The sequence below is a fragment of the Clupea harengus genome, chromosome 23 (genome assembly GCF_900700415.2).
Source record: "Clupea harengus chromosome 23, Ch_v2.0.2, whole genome shotgun sequence".
NCBI classification, from domain to species: Eukaryota; Metazoa; Chordata; class Actinopteri; order Clupeiformes; family Clupeidae; genus Clupea; species Clupea harengus.
This window is the reverse complement of record NC_045174.1, coordinates 22,573,990-22,588,855: the sequence shown is the minus strand read 5'-3', so window position 1 is coordinate 22,588,855 and position 14,866 is coordinate 22,573,990. Positions and strand designations below refer to the sequence as shown.

General features: G+C 41.2%; 1 protein-coding gene across 1 annotated transcript in view; it reads left to right on the top strand.

The window, feature by feature from the left end:
* LOC105897704 (NACHT, LRR and PYD domains-containing protein 14-like) overlaps nt 1-14,866 on the top strand; it is a 75,667-nt gene that overhangs the window by 30,359 nt on the left and 30,442 nt on the right. The gene's annotated exons all lie outside the window — the stretch shown is intronic.

Here is a 14,866-nt window from a genome sequence, read left to right as displayed (position 1 = left end):
TTCAAATATCCTTCAGCTATTGATTCATAACTTTGTAACTTTGGCTTTACTTGTACTCAGATGGTCAGTGTATAGGAATATAGAGCCACAGATGGCACTGGTCAAAGTGCTATAAAATGAAATTGGAGAGGTATTCATAATGTTGTTATTGATACATTTGATGGGTACATTTGTTTATGATATATCATAGGGGAAGATACCAGGGATAAGGAATACTGTTGATGTTTGGATTTGCAATAAATATAGCACTACTTAAAAGTGGAGTCAAAATATTAGATATTTTGCCTTATTGTTTTCTATGGAAAAGGCACATTAGATTAGGCCTACTTGAAACTCGTACTCCAAGACCTGGGGAGAAGTCTACAATCTGTATATATTTTGATTATTAAGATTCGCATTTTCATTAAAATATATTTGTCAAATCCTGAAATGTATATTCATTCATGTTTTCTCATAATAATTAGGATGGTAAAGGTTGTTGTTAATACTGGGATAGCCCATTGAAATGAAAAAAAAAAACATCTATCATTTACACATAATTTTGTCATAGTGTTGCGTTCACTCTTTATGTTAATGTAGCTGCTTTTACATTAATCCACTGGGGCTATATGTCACACTAACTTAGCACCAGCAGTTGAAGACTTTGACTCACAGGTACGGAGGCACTCTGTAGAATACTGACTGAACAGTTGGAAACAGCAGTACATTCATTCACACATATTCGGCAGTACAACGGCTGTTCATAATTACATCACAGCTTTCTTACTAGTGAAAGACAGTTTAAAACTACTTAAGCAAGATTACAATATATATGTTCTGTACATTAATTTGGATGAAAGCGTCTGCTAAAAAGGCAACTTAAGCTTCTAACTTATATGACGTGGAATGGATGAATTCTGAATCAGAATGGCTTTTGTATCGGACTACGAAGGTAAGCAAAAAATTAGTTCCCCTACAATATAAGTTATTGTATATTTAACTGAAAATGTAAAGCCAAAATCATGAAGATGTTGAAATATATCATGTTAATGCCTTATCCTACCCTACGAAATGGTTTAAATTTTCATTTATAGTTTGTTTTCAACTGCTCCATAATAACTTTCAATTTGATATGCCTTATGTTGGCTGTTATCTCAACATCTTAAATCCCTATGAATAACCTTTTTTATATATCTGGGAAGTTTGATTTGCTAGGTAATATGACCCCCCTGGAATATTTCTGCAATAGCAGGCTTTCACTTAGTGGATGGGGCAGTAGTTAGATCTGATCACAGCACTAATCTATAGCCAAATACCTTTATTATAGATGAGAGATCTGACCAGACCACTAATATATAGCCGAGGACCTTTATTAAAGATGAGAGATCTGACCAGACCACTAATCTATAGCTGAGGACCCTTATTATAGATGAGAGATCTGACCAGACCACTAATCTATAGCTGAGGACCTTTATTATAGATGAGAGATGTGACCAGACCAAGTGTCAGCTTCAATCTGGGAACCTTAATATGCTATTTAATATATAACCTTAATAACTTAAACCTTCATAACCTGAGTGTTCAGTCAGTCAAGGCCTCAGTCCTTACTGTTGCTCTGGAGCTTCAGTACCATAACCACGTGTGTGTGTCTGGAAAGGTGGTCAAGCTGAAGAGGTTGGTGCAGCATCCAGACTACAACATCCTGAAACATATGGATTACGACATCGCCCTGGTGCAGCTGCAGGAGGCCGTGCCCGTCTCTGACACAGTGGCGCCCGTGGTACTGCCCAGCCCCCGAGATGTCTTCAGTGCCAACGCCGAGTGCTGGGTCACCGGCTGGGGCTACAGGGGTGTGTGGGCATGTGTGTGTGTGTGTGGCAGTGTGTGGGTGTGTGTGGCAGTGTGTGGGTGTGCTCTATGTTCACGTGTTGTGTGTCATCTGTCTCCCTCTCTTTTTCTCTCTCTTCTCGGCCCCCTTCTCCCTCTTCCCGTTTCTCTCCCTCTCTCTCTCCTTCCCTCTCTCCCCCTCCCTCTGTCTCCTTCCCTCTCTCTCTCTCCTTCCCTCTCTCCCTCTCTCTGTCTGTCTCCCTCTGTCAGAGGAGCTGGGTGTGAAACATACTCTACATGAGGTGCTGGTGTCTCTGGTTGATGAGGCCACATGTCTTCAGCTCTACCCCCATGTGACTCCCAGCCAGCTGTGTGTCGGTGACCTGGAGGGAGGTCAGTCTGTGTGTGAGTGCGTGTCTGTGTGTATGCATTTTTGTGAGTATTATATATGTGTATGTGTTTATATTATATGTTCTATATATATATATCATCTACAGCTCTGCGAGTGGGTGTGTCTACGCTGGAGCCTACACAGGCGTCTACGTCTACCTGCAGTTCATTCAGGACACCATTATGGAGTCACAATGCGATAATATGCCTCAATTTGAAGGATGTTTTTTTATAGACAACTCATCTTCACTCATCTTCAAAACTATTTTTCATGGTATATATTCATGTGAAGGACAGATCAATACACCTGTCTAGCTGTCTAGGCTTGGACCCTGCAAAAATGTCAAAAATGCTTTCACAGCACATCACCAGCTATATCAGCAAAAGAGATGAGTTGCATGTTAGCGAACCTTTTATCAGTTTTATGTTTTTGCCTTTTCAGTAGTTTTTGACCAAAACTCCTTACTGCTGTCACTCGCACGCACACACACACACACACACACACACACACACACACACACACACTCATACACACACGCATACACGCACGCACTTTTTCTCTCCATGTTCAGATGTAATAAAACTTGAAATCAGTTTGAGTCCTTGCAGTTTCTCTGTCTGTATGATGTACTAAGACCCCAGGAGTCCACACACTCAAACACTGTAACAAATAGAATAAAATACATGTTGGATATAGTTACTAAAACATCAATAAGAATATTATATGAGTATAAAAGAATATATTAATTAATATGAACTAAAAATGCAGTCAATAGATTGATTAATCATCAGAGGTCTAGAAAGGCCAGCTCATGTAAATGTGTTTTTAATATGGGATATGAAAGTAGTCGGAGATGAAGCACGTCTGATATTGAGGGGAAGGCTGTTCCAGAGAGGAAGCATGTAGATTTGCTCTTGATGTCCTATGTTCTCACATGACATGACCTACTTTGACCACCAGAGGGCGACATGAGATTGGACAATCACTCTACAAGTCTGCTGTTCCAGAGTTTTAGGGGCCCGAACTGGAAATGAATGGTCAGCGTTGGAACGTAATTTTGATTCTTTTCATCATTAATGGTGATGGTCAGTGTCAAACAAGTGTCAAGTATTATTGAGGGGAAGGCTGTTCCAGAGAGGAAGAATCTAGTAGTTCATAATGTTTATCCTAACCTATATTATTTATACTTCATGAAATGATATGCAGGTTTTTAGTGCACTATATGAAGGTAAAATAGTTATCATTAAACTTTGGCTGTTTGGTTGGTCACTGACTAAGTGTGCATAGCAAGCTAGTTAAGGCTATGTGTGCTGAACATATGCACCAGTTCAGTTATGTTATTGCATAGGTGCATAATTGTCTGTGGGTCTTTGCTGACTAGTGCGCAGGACTTAATGTTTGGCCATCATCCGTGGGCATCAACTTGGCAACGTATGCACGTGTGTTTTAATGTGTTACTCGCTATGCGATTTTATAATCAGTAATATGTCCATATGCCCTAATATTATTATTGTGCACAGTCCCGCACTGGACTCGAACTCCATCGGACATCGGATGTGCGTGCTAATAATTACATCAGTCCCTGTTCCTCACTCGACACTACCACGACTCCGGAAATTACTATCTCTCACTGCAGAGTTCCGAATCCACTGATCACTAAAGTTATTTCCCACTTGTTTTAGCATATTTTCACATTATGAGTATGACATCGTCAGGCTAGATGGCCCATGTAAAGTCCCATACATTTCCTCCAGCACTTTTCCAACCGAAATGACGCCTGGAGCGAGTGATGGACATTCCTATTCATCTATATAATACACGTTTTATGTAATAAGTAGTTCTGCAGCTCCTCTCATTTCTACCATTTTACCAAGAGGGGTATGACTGTCTGAGGCAATCCCTCCACTTCCCCACTTTGGAAGTAGTTCTGCAGCTCCACTCTCAACAATCTTGGTCGCTATAACAGTTGGCTTAGTTAGCCCCCTTCCCATCATTCAGCCTAGTATTCGACTGACGCTTTTATCCAATGTAACAGAGCAGATATAGCCAGTGACGTGCGGTGATGTCAGTAAGAGGGTAGGCACTGAGTTATGAAAGCCAGATTACCTAATTTATTGTTTAGGCTAATAGGCTACATCAAAACAGTACGCACAAGCGCGGCACACACGCACGGTCGATATCAAGAAATGTCCAATCAGGATGACACATCATCGCACACACACGCACGCACGCACGCACACACACCAGTTAATGTCCAGCATCAGAATGCAACCATCTTTATTTAAGCAATATAGTGCGAGTGGGGTAGGTAAGGGATATTCCCACGGGTGGTGTTCGGCCGTAGCCACGAGGCCGGAGGCCGAGTGGCGCAGCAACAACACCCGTGGGAATATCCCTTACCTACCCCACTCGCACGAGTACTATATTGCTTTTATAAAACAATTTTATAGTCAACCAATTAACATTAAACACGAAGTTATTGATTAAAAAAATGTTTATTTCGCCATTGTTTCTCCGCAACAAAAAAATAGTTCCATTGTCAACGTCTTTTTGAATTAACTTTGAATTAACGGTTATCGCTTCAACGTGCTATAGAATGTTTCATCGCGGAGTGATTTATTATTAGCTGTGAAAAGTCCGAGTTGGGATGTCCTGGGATATTCCAACTCATGGAACGTCTCTTGTCCAATCAGAAACAGCTAAATAATTCAATAGAACCCAATTGTTTTATATCCTTAATTATTGCACAGCGGAATTATGTTTGTCAGTCAGCAACAATGAGAACACACACTGCTCAATTGAATATGAAGGCAAATGGCTTGCAGTCGGCATTAATTCAACCACACTTATCAATTCAAAATTAAGCCCAAAATAGTTTCTGACTCACCAATCGGTATATTATTTGTATATAAAATCCATCCGCCGCTCTTTCCTCGTGAAGACGTCGATCACAGCGTTGTAAAACTCCTCTTTACAGGCCTTCAGTTTGCATAGTCTCTGGCTCTCAATTGGTAGAATAGCAAGGGCTGAAAGACGCAGTAGTTCATGTAAGGTTGGCGTAGGCCTCCCTCTTGCTAGTAACTCATGTTTTCCATTAAAATCGAGCTTGGAGAAATTTCTCAGTTCTATGATATCGTTAGATACCGCTGCTGTCATTTTGACTTTGAATTTCGCGGGGATTACGCTTAGCTGGTTTAATGACGTCAGCTGCGCAAATGTCCAGCAATATCTCGATTTTAATTGGTCCATGTTTGATACGTAACGTAGATGATTACTGGCATAACATATTTACGTGCAAAGGCACAGCAGAGTTGTGCTTTTCGACGTACATGTTAAAGAATACATGGTCGAAGTGCGTTTTTCGTTGTCGTCCGCAATGAATGGACAGTAAAAGCACTGCTTATTCTACCATTTTTTGGGGATTTGATTATGCGTAACTGCTACATTTGTCATCGTAACGTCTAAACAATTGGAATAACACACATATTGCATATATAAATCACAAGAATAATCAGTAAAAATACAAATACAAGTTTATTAAATAAAATTATTTAATAAACATTTTTACGTTTGAATTTTGGCAGGGTAGGCAGTGCCTACCTTGCCTACCGTGACTGCACGTCACTGGATATAACCTTTCCTCATCAGGTCTGCAACTCCTCCCTTCCTATCGAACTCACCTTCCTCTCGCACAACGCGGAACTTGGTGTGTGCGGCTCTCGTCATGGCCTCTCTCCGTTCACTCGACGCGCGTTGAGGAGAAGCAGTTGGTGAGGCTCACTGAGAGACATCTGCGGGCATGTCCACACGGATACAAACACTATCTGGTGGACAAAGAAGTTCGACCCGGCAGAGTTGGTGTAGTCGAGACACAAAGCTCGGCTATTTTCGGGTAAGAAGGAAACGCATGCAACTGACAGCTAGGGCGTAGGCTTTTCTATGACAGTTTCCCTACCTTTTATATATTTTAAAAAGCACACAGTTGGTTTGGTTGGAAGACGGTAGTAGAAGGCTACTGTTTTTTATTTGTTTCTGCTCAGGAGAAAAATAGCATTTAAGTGAAGGAGTCTGTCAGGCCTACCACTGCCTTGCGTAATACCGCCGCATTAAGTGAGAGAATGAACAAGAATGAAATGACATAAGATATTTTCCGTTCCAAGAAAAGTGTGTTATCTTGAATGATATTGTTCATGCCAACAATAGTCTAAAAAGTAAGTTTGTCTCATTCTGAGTTAAAAAAACTAAAAAAAACTGCATGTGTGAAGGTGGTGGCTGTGCACTGATAGGGTGTGAAGCAGTACCTGTGAGTTACATTCTGTGGTTTGGCGACCGGTTTAGTGAACATAAGGATGAGTGTAACAGATATATTCTTCTGCTAAATGTCAGCGTTTTGTGAAATTACATATATACAAAAGAAATAAATGTCATAATAAATAGGAATGTTGGCTACAAGACACTAGAAGCCCCTCCTTGATGTTTGGATTGGGCCGACAGATTTAGCTAGATTTCAGTGTTGACTGGACATGATCTTGAACAGGTTTCAACAGGATTTATTTAGAGTAAGCCATCTTTGGAAGCCTTTCATAACAATGTTAATTTAATGAGTCATGAGCACCAGAAGGCAAGACAAGGCAAGTTTATTTATATATCATATGTAATATAGCATAACTTATACACATTTGTAATTAAAAGTGCTTTGAAAATTAGCAGATATAAAACAATATGAGTTTGAAAATGAATGTGCATTCAAACTGTTTAAATAGCATATAGTGTGTGTGTGTGTGTTTGTGTGTGTGTGTCTTAAAGGTGCATTGTGTGTGTAGGATTTAGTGGCATTTAGTGATGATTTTGCAGATTGCAACCAACCAATATAGCCCTCAACCCTCCCTTTTCAAGCATGTATTAGGGAATTAGTAGCGACAACAAACACCCCAACAACAACAACAAAAAGAATAAAGATTTATTGTTGATTAAACTGAGTTTTCCTCTGTTCAGTGTTCAGTGTTCAGACCAGATATTCACTTTGACACGCATTTGATATGGATTGCTGCTTTGAAAGTCCCCAGTTGGCTTATTTTACTACTGCTGTTCAAAATCAATTAGACACTTTACTTTACTTGCTCTAATTGTCTTTAAGATTTCTTCAGATTTGTCTTCAGTGATCTAAGAGGTCTAACAGGTGTTTACTGCTGAAACATATCTAAGAGGTAATTTGGTCCTTTGGTGGTTTGGTCCATTTAGTGAATTATAAACAAGCAGCAGTGCTTTGAAGTCAGTTCTGTGACTTTCTGGAAGTCAGTGTAAGGACTTAAGTATTAGTGTATTGTGAACTCTAGCAGCTGCATCTTTAGTAGTTTTTGTTTTTGAGATGTTAAAAATGTAGTTTTTTTCTTTCACATGGTTGTTAAAACTGAGACTGCAATCAATTTAAACACTGAGGTTTTTAACAGTAAACAGAAGAAGAATCAGAATCACGTATGAAACCATGAAATGAAGAAGCAAAGGAATAGTATATTTTCCGGGTTTTCGCAAAGGTGTCTTTCTTGGAATTTTAAAATAATAATAAACGTACTAATTATGTTCATAAAAAATTATTATGCTTTTAAGTTCCTCTTTTGTTTGAGGGCATCCCAAAGTTTGCTGCTGTGTTAAGGTCGTCTATATCATCAACCTTTAACAGCTAATCAAATACACCCCTCCTTCCCGTGCTCCTGAAGCAACATTGTTTATCGGCTGGAAAAACGTATGCTTGGTCCGAGTCACTTTGTTTGTCTCCCAGTTACAGAGCCAGGACTGTGCAGCAACACCAGAGTTTTTTAGAGCACACACACTGGACCAACAGCTAGAGTAACATGAGCAGATTTTTGCTGAATTTGACAAATAATGCAGTGGATTATAATCAGACTGTGCCTTTAAGACTCACACCTCTTAATCGAAGGTGTCTCTGGTGACGTGTTGTTGATATTTGTGCTCAACAGCCAATCAAGTTACACCCCTCTCTGTGTGTGTGTGTGTGTGTGTGTGTGTGTGTGTGTGTGTGTGTGTGTGTGTGTGTACAGACGTGATGGACTCTGATGAACCAGATGTGAAGAAGAAAAGGAGCGGAGACTCTGAAGGGGGCGTGTCTAAATATGACTCTGAAGGGGGCGTGTCTACATGTGACTCTGAAGGGGGCGTGTCTACATGTGACTCTGACAGGTCGGTAAATAATTTAGTTTGGAAAGCAGTATGTGCCAAAAACAACCAGTTAACCCCAGTGACCCACTACCTCATCAGCTGTTTGACCAGATTGAGAATTGCTGTTTAGAACAAGCATACATGTTGATCCAGATGGACACCTTGAGGTTGCATTCTCCAATCCTACGGTACCCCAAGCCATTTCCTAACTGCCCTATTCATGACTTTCACACATTTCTCCAGCTCTGAAATAGCAACTCCATACAGTCAAAGGCCAGCTTACGCATGACTAGGGATGGGTATCGTTTGGTTTTTATCCGATACCGGTACATAACCGATACTTTTAAAACGATACCGGTGCCTAAACGGTGCCGGAACCGATACTTTTATAAAAAATAAAAAAAATTACGATTGACGACATTTAAGAAAGGCTTTTTTTATTGCCAAATATATGAACTGTTTAAAGTAGATTATATATATAAATAAATACAAAACACTTTTTAACTTAAAACTTAAATAATACATGAACTGTTAACAAAAGTTTAGACTATACTTAAATACATACAAATAAATACAAAACACACACACACACACACTCTGTACACACACTACAGCTTCAATACTTCAGCAATTCTTTTGTAGAAATATCAGCATATTTGCCTTCTCCGGCAAAATGCGACACCTTTCTTGACTAATCGCATGACCTGCACAGGAGAAAACCCTCTCCGATGCTGTCGATGAGGCCTGTACACACAGATATGTATCTGAAAGTACACAATTAGGGATGGGTATCGTTTGGGTTTTTTCCGATACTGGTGCTAAACCGATACTTTTAAAATGATACCGGTGCCTAAACGGTGCCTGAACCGCTACTTTTTTTTTTTTTAAAGCACAAAGCGACGATTGACGACATTAAAGAAAGGCTTTTTTTATTGCCAAGGCAATTTTTTTCTTCAAATTGAACAATATATGAACTGTTTAAAGTATATTATAAATATAAATACATACAGCACTTGGCTTCCAACTACAGCTTCAAACTTTTTAACTTCAAACTATGAACATTATATTAACTGTAAACAACAGTTTATAGTATACTTAAATATAAATAAATACAAAAAACAGCTTCAAACTTCTTTTGCAAAAATATGAGCATATTGGCCTTTGGAGTCAAAAATGTATTATTTTGTTTGCATTTATTTCATGAAATTTCACCATTTTATGATTTGTTTATACCTATCTTTTCTATCTTGTTTATAGTTACTCTTGTTACTTGAACACACTGAGTACTAGAAAATGTGTACTGCCCCTTTAAGAGACTACCGTTGGTAGTTTAGCTGTCATCTCCGTATATTTTTCAGTCTTCGGTTGCTGATCTGCCGTTGACTCTTGCCTTCTCTCCCCTCTTTTCACGCAATTATTTTGTTGCATTTGCTGCACGTCGCGATGTTTGAATCTTTTTGTGCGAAATACAGCCACACTTTTGACCGTTTACCTTTCGGTATTTTCTCTGTTAAAAGGTTGATGGCTAGTTATGTTTGTGCTTGCCTGCTCTTCACTGTCATATCAGAACCGGTTCCAATACAACCGGTACCTATCCGGACCGAAATGCAACGCAGATTTCGGTGCTTCATTTCGGCATTTATCAGATAAGACTGTTGCTATGAAAACACCAATGAGCGTGAGCGACACAGGACAAAGTTTACATTGGGAGCTGGGGCAGTTTTACATGTACCCCACAGAATCTGCCTAGCGACCGTGTTCAATTGGCTCAGACACTGAAATGAAGCACCGAAATCTGCGTTGCATTTCGGTCCGGGTAGGTACCAGTTGTATTGGAACCGGTTCCATATTGGTACCGGTTCTCGGTACCCAACCCTACGCATGACAAAAGCCCAATCTGCGAGCACCACATATTCAGTTTACCAGTCAAGAGGGTCTTATCAGTAATACTGCTAGCCTTAACTATGCATTTTCTATGGTCTGAAACCTGTCCTCAGTCACACAGTGTGGAATTGTACCACCTGCCTAAACTCTTCACTGTTTTTTCCACAAGAGAAGGAATCACCTCACCATCAATATAAAACCTCTCTTCCACCATTTTTCCCTTACTGATAAAAACACTTTAACATTGATGCAATTCCATTCCTTGACTTCAGAGGACCCTGGCTATCTAACCTTTGGTTTCTGCCCATTACATGTTTCCTTCTTAGTCTGCTTGGTTTGTCTTTGCTGTTAACCAGCTGCATGATGCCTGCCAACATGAAGAGCTTTCTCCTTATTCCCCAAAATGGCCGTAAAGGTGTGCATCCCCTTTCTTGTAGTCAAAGCCATGCCAAAGTCCAAAGCCATGTGGTCTGACTGTGCCTCATCTTCCACCCCTGCCCTCGCTGACTCTAGGGTTATTGTTTTGGTTTGTTCTTCTGTTCTTAGTTGGGTGCATCTACTTGGCTCTATCAGCCACAGATGCTGCTGCTACAGGTTGCTAGTCCGAAGCAGCCCCAGTGGGGTCTATTCCCTCCTGACAGCTGTATTTATGCATTTTGTATATGTATTTTGTATTGTTTGTGTGTGTGTGGGTGTAGTGACCAGAATAGTCTCTCTGAGGGAGGTGTGAGAATACTCACTTTAGGGTTATGTTGTGTTAACAGCGTCCAGCAGGGGGCATCAGACACACAGTCCAAGAGGACAGACGAGACAGAGAGGGAATCTGCTGCAGAACACAGGTGAGATCATGGATGACATTCTGTCAGGCAGTCACCAAAATCCTCTTCAAACCACCTTTTGATTCTGTTTATGTCAGTAACGTTCTAGAACCCTCTTTACGCTGTTATATGTATTTTCCCTAGTGGCTCTTCTGAACTGAGCATTGATTGTTGCTATAGTACTAGTTATGATGTGATTTATTTTGTTCCTGTGAAGGAACCCTACTGTGTTGTAACAATGAGTATATGAGCTCTTCTGAACTGAGCATTGATTGTTCCTGTAGTATTTTTTATGATGTGATTGATTTTGTTCATGTGAAGGAACCATACTGTGTCTCAACGATGAGTATATGAGTGAAATAAACTCCATTGTTTGTCAGTCACCTGCAAACTGACCCTCCATGTCTGTCAGTGTCTATTACAGTCTAGAACCCCCCTGCATATTCACATTGTGATCATATTGAAGAACCCCACTGTGTCTGTTCAGTGTGTTTATGAGAGAAAACTACTACATTATGGTGTCATGAGCTTTAGTCTGCTCTAATAGATGTGAAGCTAATATATTACAACAGATAGACATTCTGAATCTAGTAGGAATATTGTGATGATATTTCTTTGACATTATTCCTTAAAGGTGTCCTGTGATGATGTTCATCTTTAAGCATTTCTGATTCTGTCATTGATCTAGATGGACACCAGAAGAGGCAGAGGTCCATGAGAAACTCAGATCCACTCTGAAGAGGACATTTCAGCATCTGGTTGAGGGAGTACCACATCAGGGAGACATCAGACTCCTCCATGAGATCTACACAGAGCTCTACATCACAGAGGGGGGAAGAGGAGGGGTCAATAATGAACACGAGGTCAGACAGATAGAGAGAGCATCCTGGATAGAAGCAGATCGAGACAGACCAGTCAAATGCAGTGACATCTTTAAACCCTTATCTGGACAAGACAAACACATCAGAACAGTGCTTACAGAGGGAGTGGCTGGCATTGGAAAAACAATCTCTGTGCAGAAGTTCATTCTAGACTGGGCTGAAGGAAAAGCCAATCAGGATGTCTACTTAATATTTCCTCTTCCTTTCCGAGAGCTGAACCTGATGAAGGAGAAGAAAATCAGTCTGGCGGAGCTTCTTCAACACTTTTACCCAGAAATAAAAAATCAAGCAATCTTCAGCAGTTCAGAGCACATGTTTATCTTTGATGGTCTGGATGAGTGTCGACTTCCTCTAGATTTCCACTCCAACCCAAGGTGTTGTGATGTGACAGAGCCAGCCTCAGTGGACGTGCTGCTGACAAACCTCATCAAGGGGAATCTGCTTCCCTCTGCTCGCCTCTGGATCACCACCCGACCAGCAGCAGCTCATATGATCCTTCCTGAGTGTGTGGACCAGCTGACTGAAATAAGAGGATTCAATAACCCACAGAAAGAAGAGTACTTTGGGAAGAGAATCAGTGATGAGAATTTGGACAGAACCATCACACACTTGAAGTCATCCAGGAGCCTCTACATCATGTGCCACATTCCAGTCTTCTGCTGGATTACTGCCACTGTTGTAGAGAGAACTTCAGATGAATCGGGGAGTCTACAAATGCCAAGGACTCTAACTCAAATGTACACACACTTCCTGATCATTCAGACAAGCATGAAAAAGCACAAGTACACAGGGAGAAAAGAGACAGATGAAGAGATTATTTTCAAACTGGGGAAACTGGCTTTCCAACAACTGGAGAAGGGCAATCTGATCTTCTATGAGGAAGACCTGAGAGAGTGTGGCATAGATGTCACAGAAGCTTCAGTGTACTCAGGAGTGTGTTCTCAGATCTTCAGAGAGGAGGCTGGGCTGTACCAGGGGAAGGTGTTCAGCTTTGTGCATCTGAGCATTCAGGAGTATCTTGCAGCTTTATATGTGTTCCTCTGCTTCAGCAACAGAGAGAGAAACATGTCTGACCAACAGCAAACCTCTCAGCTCTCTGCTCTGTTCAGAGCTTCAACACTTCATGACCTACACACGACTGCAGTGGATCTGGCCTTACAGAGTGAGAACGGACACCTGGACCTTTTCCTCCGCTTCCTTCTTGGCCTCTCTCTGGAGTCCAATCAGAATCTCCTAAGGCACCTACTGCCACAGACAAGAAGCCAATCACAGAGCCCAGAGCAAACAGTCCAGTACGTCAAGGAGAAGATCAGAGATGAGGAGAAGATCAGAAATGAGAAGATCAGAAATGAGAAGAGGAGCAGATTTTATAATATTTCAGACAGAAGTGTTAACCTGTTCTACTGTCTGAATGAGTTGAATGACCGTGCTCTAGTGGAGGTCATTGACAGGAGTTCAGGAACTCTGTCTGTAGTCATGCTCTTACCAGGAGAGTGGAAGACTGGTAGGTTTAAGTTTGAGATTTCAGAAGAGCAACTGGATGAGTTTGATCTGCAGAAGTACATAAAGACACCAGAGAAAGATCTGACTGAACTTAGTCCAGATGAAGTTCTTGAGAGGCTGGTGCCAGTGGTCACAGCATCCACATCAGCTGAGTAAGTACATTACTGAGAGAGGTAGAGTGACAGTGACAGAGTCTGTGTTTGTTTGTTTGTTTGTGTTTATGTGTGTGTGTGTGTGTGTGTGTGCGCGTGTGTGTGTGCGTGTTAGCTTTTTTTACCAAGGTGTCAAATAATGCCTGGCTCTTTTGCTGTTGATGCTGAGAAAACATTAGAAGGTGTGTGTGCACGGTGGGGGTGGGTGAGGGGGGGGTATTAGCTGAGGAAGGGGTGCGTGGCAGTCATGTGTAAGGGGTGAGTGAGTGTGTGTCTATGTGTGTCATATGTAAGCGGTGTGTGTGAAAGAGTGCTGTTCCTGGCGAATCTTTGATAAAACGTGAAATTGTTTCCTCGGTTCAAGTTAGCTGGTAGTGAGTAAGAGAACTCGGAAAGGCGGTTTAGTGAAATAATCTGTTTATTCCAACAAAGTTTTAGCCTCAGAATTTGTCATGGTTATCTTCCGTCTCCTTTTGCTGCAGTCTCCTTTCGCTGCCGTCCTCTAAATGGTAACATGAATCTGTAGCTCTTATAGGGATACAGAATTAACATACTAAACAATGGCGTAAAAGATTACCCACCGGTGTTCGTCTGCGCATGTGTAAGGGGTGAGTGTTTACACACAACAACAGACCTCTGAATGGGGTGTTTGATGAGGGGTTGGGGGTACATAAAGATGGCCAAACTAAACTGACTCTGACTGTGTTGGCTCAAGTTTGGTAAGTGTGTGTGTGTGTGTAGCATCTTGTGATGTGGATTACATGGTGTGTGTATATGTGGTTTGTGTGTGTGTGTGTGTGTGTGTGTGTGAGTGTGAGTGTTTGGCTCTCTGTGATGGGTTAATTATTGTACGTGTGTGTGTGTGGCACCCTATGACAGATGAAACACAGTGTGTGTGTGTGTGTATGTGTTTATGTCTCACTCTTTGGAGAGGGACTTCTCTTAGTGGCTCACTGTGATGAGGGAAGGATGATGCCATGCAGTGTGTGAGGGACACCATTTGATGTGGAGGAAGGGGTGTGTGTGTATGGGGCACAAATGTATGGGGTGATATGATGGATGCAACAGAGTCTGTGTGTGTGAGTGTGAGAGCGTGTACCCTGTGATGAGTGAGTCACGGTGAGTGTGTGTATGCCTGTGTTTGTGTGTGTGTGTGTGTGTGTGTGTGTGTGATTGGCACTCTGTGATGGCTGAAGTACGGTAAGTGTGTGGGTTGGTGTTGGTATAGGTAAAGGTATGTGTGTGTAATAATCA